Source organism: Scyliorhinus torazame, chromosome 2 (genome assembly GCF_047496885.1).
Source record: "Scyliorhinus torazame isolate Kashiwa2021f chromosome 2, sScyTor2.1, whole genome shotgun sequence".
NCBI lineage: Eukaryota > Metazoa > Chordata > Chondrichthyes > Carcharhiniformes > Scyliorhinidae > Scyliorhinus > Scyliorhinus torazame.
Genome location: NC_092708.1, coordinates 379,229,501 through 379,238,129, shown reverse-complemented (window position 1 = coordinate 379,238,129; position 8,629 = coordinate 379,229,501). Strand labels below are relative to the sequence as shown.

The following is an 8,629-nucleotide window of genomic DNA, read 5'->3' as shown; positions in this document are numbered from 1 at the left end:
ACTTTATTCATAAAAATTTATCATGAGCATTACAGAAACATTTCAAATTGTCTTGACTGTACATTTTCGGCAGGGTTACATGTTGCCTTGACTTTCTTTCATTCACTTTTGATATTGTCGTACACCTATCACTCTTTACATTACAATTCCTTCTTAAATATTTACATTGTCATGTTTGTTTTATACATTGGTGTGTTGGTTGCCCCGACCGAGGGGCTTTACACTGTTACGCGCCCCTCGGTGTACATTTGCTGGAAAGACTTTACACAGTGGTCTTTCCCCATTGCGCCTTGGCGGCAGCTGCCCCAAGCTTGAGTGCGTCCCTCAGCACGTAGTCCTGGACCTTGGAATGTGCCAGTCTGCAACACTCGGTCGAGGACAATTCTTTGCACTGGAAGATCAGCAAGTTTCGGGCAGACCAAAGAGCGTCTTTTACCGAGTTGATGACCTTCCAGCAGCAGTTGATATTTGTCTCGGTGTGTGTCCCTGGAAACAGTCCGTAGAGCACAGAGTCCTGTGTCACAGATCTGTTTGGGATAAACCTTGACAAATACCACTGCATCTCTCTCCAGACCTTCTTTGCAAAGGCACATTCCACAAGGAGGTGTGTGACCGTCTCATTTCCCCCACAGCCACTCCGAGGGCAGCGTGCATTGGTGCAGAGCCTTCGGGTGTGCATGAAGAATCTGACAGGGAGGGCCTTTCTCACCACCAGCCAAGCTAGGTCTTGGTGCTTGTTTGAAAGTTCTGGTGATGAGGCGTTCTGCCAGATGACTCTGGCAGTCTGCTCAGGGAACCATCCAACGTCCTCCCCGGTCTCCTTTTCCCTGAGGGCCTCGAGGACATTACGTGCTGACCACTGCTTCATTGCCTTGTGGTCAAAGGTGTTTTCCTTCAAAAACTTTTCCACAAAGGACAGGTGGTACGGTACGGTCCAACTACTTGGAGCGTTCCGCGGCAATGAGGCCAGGCCCATCCTTCGCAACACCGGGGACAGGTAGAACCTCAGTATGTAGTGACACTTGGTGTTTGCATACTGGGGGTCCACGCACAGCTTGATGCAGCTGGACACAAAGGTGGCCAACAGGATGAGGGAGGCGTTGGGTACGTTCCGCCCTCCCTTCTCCAGAGGTTTGTACATGGTGTCCCTTCGGACACGGTCCATCTTGGATCGCCAGATAAATTTGAAGATGGCCCGGGTGACTGCTGTGGCGTAGGGTCGGGTTATGGGCCAGACCTGCGCCACGTACAGTAGCACCGAGAGTACCTCACACCTGATGACCAGGGTTTTGCCCGCAATGGAGAGGGAGCGTTGCTCCCACCAGCCCAGTTTCTGTCTTACCTTTCCTATGCGCTCCTCCCAGTTTTTGGTGCACGCCCCAGCAGCTCCGAACCATATCCCCAGCACCTTCAGGTAATCTGACCTGACAGTGAAGGGGACAAAGGACCGGTCGGCCCAGTTCCCAAAGAACATGGCCTCGCTCTTGCCCCGGTTTACCTTGGCTCCAGAGGCCAGTTCAAACTGGTCGCAGGTGGTTAAGAGCCTGCGTACAGACGCAGGATCCGAGCAGAAGACGGCAACGTCGTCCATGTACAGGGAGGCCTTGACTTGCATGCCTCCACTGCCTGGGATCGTCACTCCTCTTATACCCGGATCCCTCCTGATGGACTCGGCAAAAGGTTCTATGCAGCACACAAAAAGGGCAGAGGAGAGAGGGCAGCCCTGCCTGACTCCAGATCTGATCAGGAACTTTTCTGATTCCCACCCATTGATTGAGACTGCGCTATAGATGTTTGTGTAGAGCAGTTTGATCCAATTGCGAATTCCCTCCCCAAACCCCATTTTGGAGAGCACATCCATCATGTAGGTGTGCGATATTCTGTCAAAAGCCTTCTCCTGGTCAAGGCTGATGAGGCAAGTGTCCACCCCCCTGTCCTGCACGTAGGCGATCGTATCCCTGAGTAGCGCGAGGCTATCAGAGATCTTCCTGCCGGGTACAGCACAGGTCTGGTCAGGGTGGATCACCGACTCCAGAGCAGACCTGACCCGATTGGCGATGACCTTTGCTAGAATTTTGTAGTCCACATTCAACAGTGAAATGGGTCGCCAATTTCGAATTTCTTCCCTTTCCCCCTTCTGCTTGTAGATGAGGGTGATGATGCCTTTCCTCATGGACTCTGACATGCTGCCTTCCAGAAGCATACTCTCGTACACTTCCAGCAGGTCTGGGCCCATCCAGTCCCACAGAGCCGAATACAACTCAACCGGTAAGCCGTCGCTTCCGGGAGTTTTACTCGTCTCGAAGGACTTGGCGGCCTTTGTCAGCTCGTCCAGAGTTAGTGGTTTGTCCAGGTTTTCCAGCTCGCTGTCGCCTATGACCTCCGTGATAGTCGACAGGAAGGTCTGGGAAACAGTGCTATCTGTTGGCTTCAGGTCATACAGTCCGGCATAAAAGGATTAGCTGATCCTCAGGATGTCAGACTGCGATGACTTTTCAGAGCCATCTTCTTCCTTCAGGCTGCTGATCACAGAGGTGTCTCTGTGCACCTTTTGGAAGAAGAAGCGTGAGCACTTTTCGTCCTGCTCCACGGAACGGACTCTGGAATGGAAGATAACCTTGGAGGCCTCCGAGGTGTAGAGCGAGGCTTGCTGGCTCTTCACCTCTTGGAGATCCTCCTTGACATCCACCCCCATCGACTGCAGCTGGAGCAAATTTTGCATACTTTTCTGGAGCCTGGACATGACCCCTCGTCTCTCTCTCACCTTTTGAACGCCCTTGAGGATGAAAAACCTCTTGATATTCCCCTTGATTGCTTCCCACCAGAGATGTGGGGCCTCAAAGAGGGGTTTCACGGTTCTCCAACCTTTGTAATCCCTCCTGAGTTCCTCGATGTTCTCAGGGGTCAGCAGTTTTACATTTAGCTTCCAAGTCCCCCTGCCTACCCCCTGGTTTTCCTGCAGGTGGCAGTCGGCCAGTAGGAGGCAGTGGTCAGAGAAGAACACCGGCGTTACGTCGGTGGACCTGACCGTGAAAGCTCGGGACACAAAAAAGAAGTCTATCCTGGAGCGGACGGACCCGTCTGGTCGTGACCATGTGTATCTACGCTGCGCGCCGTCTGCAGGGTTGCTGCAGACGTCGAGCAGCTTGGCGTCTTTTACCGTTTCCATCAGGAGTCTGGACGTAGCGTCCAGTTTGCTGTCGGCTTTGCTGGATCGTCCAGCCGCATCGATGATGCAGTTGAAGTCACCACCCAGGATGACCGGCTTGGAGGTGGCCAACAGCAGTGGGAGTTGCTGAAGAACTGCCAGCCGCTCACTTTTTACGGCCGGGGCGTACACATTAATAAGTCTGAGAGGGGTGTTTTTGTATTTCACGTCTGCTACGAGGAGGCGCCCGCCCACCACCTCCTTAACGTCGGAGATGGTGAAGTTGCCTCCCCGCAGCAGAATACCCAGGCCGGAGGAGCGGCAGTCGTTTCCTCCTGACCAGATGGATGGCCCGTGGGACCACCAGCTCGACCAGCGTCTGTAGTTGCTGAGGTGCGGAATTCCGCACTCCTGCAGGAACAGTAGGTCAGCTTTTACATTTGCCAAATAGTTGAGTGTGGCTACACACCGCGAAGTATCTTTGATGCTTCGCACATTTATGGATGCAATTTTTAAACCCATTATAAAAAAGGTAGATTTACCAGTCTCAAGAGTCCAGAGTCTATACAGTTGGCTGTTCCAGCTGTTGAATGTTCCCCAGCATGCCGGTGGTGCTCGCAAACTTTAGCACAGTTGCAGGGCTGAGAAAACTGTTCTGGTCCGTACTGGCCCCGTGATTTGGATGCAGATGCATTGGGGGGGTGGTGTAGCCCTGGGGTTCGTCGTGGTGGTCAGTAGGTGTTGGGGTTGCAGGCCGGTCTTCACCTGGGTTGTTGCTGCTCGTTGCTATCGGGGGTTGGTCTGTGACCTTGTTTTCTTCCCGGTCGGTGGTCTGGGGGGTCTGTGCCTTCCGTTCCCCGTTGGTGCTTTGCCTCTTTATCTGAGGCCGATTCTTGTCCTGTTTTCCCTCATCGGATGAGGTGTCGGCACTAAGTGCGCCGGCTGAGAGGTGTCGCTTTTTGCCACTACCCCTCAGAGGGTTCTTCAGTTTGTTTTTTTGTTTCCTCTTACGTTTGTCCCTGTTCACGGTTTCCCAGGGCTCTTTATTCTTTGTCCCATCCTCTTCCTCTTCCATTGAGTGTTCCTCATCAGATGGGGCTGGGGTTGGGTTGTCAGGAGGTGCTGGGGCCTCCTCTTTTTGTTGGGGGCCCTTCTGTTGCTTTTCCTCATTCTGAACCGTGGTGTCTTTTTCGGTGGAGGGTGTATGCACCTCCTCTCTGGTCGCCTTTTTAACTCCGCTGCTGATGATTTCAGCGTATGTCGCCCCGCGTTTCGGGCAGGCCCTGTAAAGATGGCCGGCCTCCCCACACAGGTTGCAGCACTTGTCTTCTTTGCAGTCCTTAGTCATGTGTCCCTCCTGCCTGCAGTTCTTGCAGAAGGTCACACTGCAGTTTGCGGCAACATGCCCCGTTTTGCCACAGGTGTGGCATACACGTGGCTGTCCCACGTAGTAGAGGTAGCCACGATTTACTCCAATAGCGAAATTGGAGGGGGGATGCAGGATGGCTCCGTTGCTGTCCGTTCTTAGGGTCACCTTGACCTGGTGCTCACTTGTCCAGATGCCGAAGGTGTCTTTCACTTGCACGCTGTCACTTTTCAGCTCAGCGTACCTGGCGAGGAACGTGAGCACATCAGATACAGGGACGTGGGGGTTGTACGTGTGCAGTGTAACAACCCGATTTCGCTGTGCCGGTAGCGTAAACAGAGGTTCCGCAGTCAGGATCGACAAGGGACTCTGGTTACCTTTCTCCTTGAAGACGTTCAAGAATTTGATGCACGCTGCGACGCTCTTGAAGGTGACATCAAAGAAACCATTCTTGGGGAAGTTTTGCAAGCAGAAGGTCTCTGTTGCTTTAAACCCACAGCACTCGAGCAGCACCTTCTTCACGAAGTGTTTCCGGTCCAAAGGTGACTCTCCATCCGTTTTCTTCACTGTGACTCGGACAGTGTTTCGCACGCCCCAGCCTGGTGGTCGGGATGCAGCTGCATCCATAGCTCGTACGTTGGGTGTGAAACTGTATCGGCGTTAGGCCTAAACCCGAGGTTTAGGCCAGCATGTAGATCCACCAATAGCAGCCAAGCTCCAAACGTTTCTTCTTTGACGACTTCAATCCCTCCGAGTTCTCCAATCCACGATCGTCATCGAAATCCTCAGCTTCCCTCGATCAAATGAGACTACACTTGATCTTAGGCAAAAGGCCGAGAAGCCGAGTAATGCACATTGAAGAGTGAAATGGGTGGTCAATTTTGAATGAGTTCCCTTTCGCCGTTGTGCTTGTAAGATGCGTTTGGTCATTCTTGATGACACCCCCGGGGCCAGGTAGAAGGTGAGTAGCAGCAGCCAGTTGCCGAAGCATTTTGTTGTGTGCTGGAAGAAGTGTGAATAAAGTGTATATTTGTATGTGTTTGAGCTGTTTTTTGAGTTTGAAATTCCCCATGAAGGGGTGGTGTGCACCGTTGCTGGAGATACTGCAATACCAGGTCGATGCGTGGAGTGGACGGAGCAAGCCCCTATTCCATCTCCCTGCTCCAAAAATCAATTTAATATATGGTCCCCAGATAAGGGACGTATCAGATATTAAACTGATAAGAACAGATACTACACTTGATCTTAGCCAAAAGGCCGAGAAGCGATGGCCAATGTTCTTGAGTTGCCCGAGTGCCATATGCCCTCCCTCTTTTACAGCACGCTGACAGCATTCCAAAGACTCTTCGATGAAAGCACTGACACTTTCACTCTTGCCACATTGCTCCTGGCCTTTGCCATTGAAACAGGAGATTCATATTGACAGAACCTGCCTCTTTTCCCCTTTGTCAATCAGACTGCATGACAGTTATGTAAATGAGCAGTACTCCACCTATCCACACGTACGTCACTGTCACCGCTGCGGAGCAAGCTTTTGAAAACACTTGCATGTCTTGCCAGTGAGAATGCAGCAGCAGCAACCTGCCTTTTCCCCGTGGCCCTGCAAATATTTTCCCTTCAGATAATTATCCCATTGTCTTTTGAAAGGCAGGCTTGAAACTGCCCACAGCACCCTCTCTCAGGCAGTGCATTGCAGATTCTTGTTTTAAAAATATATTTATTAAAGTTTTTTAACAACACAATTTTTTCCCCTTACAAACAATAACCCCCCCCTCCGTAACAAAATCGCACTGAGCAAGATATATACATGGCAAAATGGTATATTTACATAGCTTTATACACTGGCTCTCGCCCGCACGTGCCAATTTCCCCCACCCTCCATGTTATCTCCTGCTCATCCATCCCCTCAAACAATCTCTCGTTCCCCCCTCCCCTCCGCCCCCCCCCCCAGGGTTGCTGCTGACCGACCGTAGTCTAGGAACGGTTGCCACCGCCTGCAGAACCCTCTCAGGGCAAACTTAATCCTCTCCAGCTTTCTGAACCCAGTGCATTGCAGATTCTAACCACTCGAGCCAGGCAGGAAGATTTCCCCTCACGCCCAAAGACTGTATCATGAAAGGAATTCTGCTAGCCCAAGTCTCGCTCGCTCCTGTGATACTGGTTTTGGCTTGTTAAACGAGGCCCTCTTGTTGAAACCATTGTGTGAGAACAGTCAATGTTTAGGCCATTCGCACCATTATTGGACATCAGCTCCTGCGAACGGCAGCCTTTGTTCAAAGCTGGCTGCAGCAGACAAACTGTCTGTTGGCTCAATTGTGTTAGTGTAGCTGGACTGCTTTTGTCATACAAGGTGACTTACACGCCAGGATCTTTGAGATGTTAGCCATTGTTCACTTTTTAAAAAAAATGTCATTCGGATTTTAACATAAATCGTGCAGATAGATAAACGGGTACGATATAATTGGGATTACGGTGACCAAGGATGGGAACTGAATGTCCCTGGATATTCAGTATTTCGGAAGGACAGGCATAAAAGAAAAGGTGGTGGCGTGGCCCTGCTGGTTAAAGCGGAAATGAACACAATGGTGAGAAAGGATATTAGCTTTGACAATGTGGAGTCTGTATGGGTGGAGTTGAGAAATACCAAGGGGCAAAAAACATTAGAAGAGAAAATGCTGGAAAATCTCAGCAGGTCTGGCAGGGAGAGAAAAGAGCTAACGTCCCGAGTCCAGGTGATCCCCCGCCAAAGCCCAAAGAGCTTTGACAAAGGGTCACCCAGACCCAAAACATCATCTCTCCCCGCACCCCCCCCCCCGCCCCACAGATGCCGCCAGTTCCTTGATTGTCAAGGTATCACGGTTCAAGAGTTCAGATTCTCACTGGGGCTTCACATTTGAAATGAAAATGAAAATCGCTTATTGTCACAAGTAGGCTTCAAATGAAGTTACTGTGAAAAGCTCCTAGTCGCCACATTCCAGCGCCTGTTCGGGGAGACTGGTACGGGAATTGAACCGTGATGCGGGGACCTGGAAACCTTAGAAAAAGTTGCATTCCTGGGATGGAGTGACCCCCCTCCCCCGCTAAAGGTTCATCCCAGAGAACATCGATCAAGCTGAAAGTGAAAACAAATGTGCAAAAGAAAAATCAGTTGGAGCAACTTTTGTTTTATTTACAGTAGAAATGGTTCTTACTTCACAGCTATTCAGGGAGAGGTTTGAAATCAATGTCCAGAAGAAAGTTTTGTAATGGATGAATAATTTTGGCCACTATTGAAGGAGATGTGTGCCAAAAATGAGACTGAAGGGTCAGTGTGACAATCATTGCCTCACCCTTCACATTCCCATTGGTGGGAATTGTTATTCAAACTCTTTATAAATGGGCAGTACAGTGGGTTAGCCCTGCTACCTCACGGCGCCGAGGTCCCAGGTTCAATCCCGGCTCTGGTCATTATCCGTGTGGAGTTTGCACATTCTCCCTGTGTTTGCGTGAGTTTCGCCCACACAACCCAAAAGATGTGCAGGTTCGGTGGATTGGCCATGCAAAATTGCCCATAGGTTAGATGGGGTTACTGGTTTATGGGAATAGGGTGGGGGTGTGGGCTTAAGAGGGGTGTGCTTTCCAAGAGCCGGTGCAGACTCGATGGGCCGAATGGCCACCTTTGGCACTGTAAATTCTATGATGTCAGTTTCCTCTTGCGTGCAGCTTTTTTGTCCGTGTTTGGATCGCGGCTGTAATTGGGTGAGGAGCTGAGTGACCTGGTGGAACCAAACTGAGTGTCAGCGAGCAGGTTATTGCTGAGCAAGTGCTGCTTGATAGAGCCGTCATCAACACCTTCAGAATAATTACTCATCATCAATATCAGAACAGCAAATATATTTGACAGGCCCAGATGCGGGTTAATTTTATAACCCACCTATACTATGTCCACTGACACTTTCAATCACTTCAGTTTAATCTGTTTCAGTATTTAACACACATTCAGGAGAAATCAAGCGACACCGTCAGAGGGTTCCTTACATTTTGGATCATCGTGTTGCTCTATGTGTGGGTCTATGTATTCATGCTGTGCTCAAGTGGCAGCGCCTCGGAGAACAACTGCCTCTGCTCAGAAGTCT

General features: G+C 50.6%; 1 non-coding gene across 1 annotated transcript; it reads right to left on the bottom strand.

Moving 5' to 3' along the window:
• Positions 1–5,592: 5,592 nt before the first annotated feature.
• LOC140408144 (U2 spliceosomal RNA) lies at positions 5,593–5,783 on the bottom strand. The gene has a single exon (XR_011940061.1). It is a non-coding gene; the product is annotated as a U2 spliceosomal RNA (small nuclear RNA).
• Positions 5,784–8,629: the final 2,846 nt, after the last annotated feature.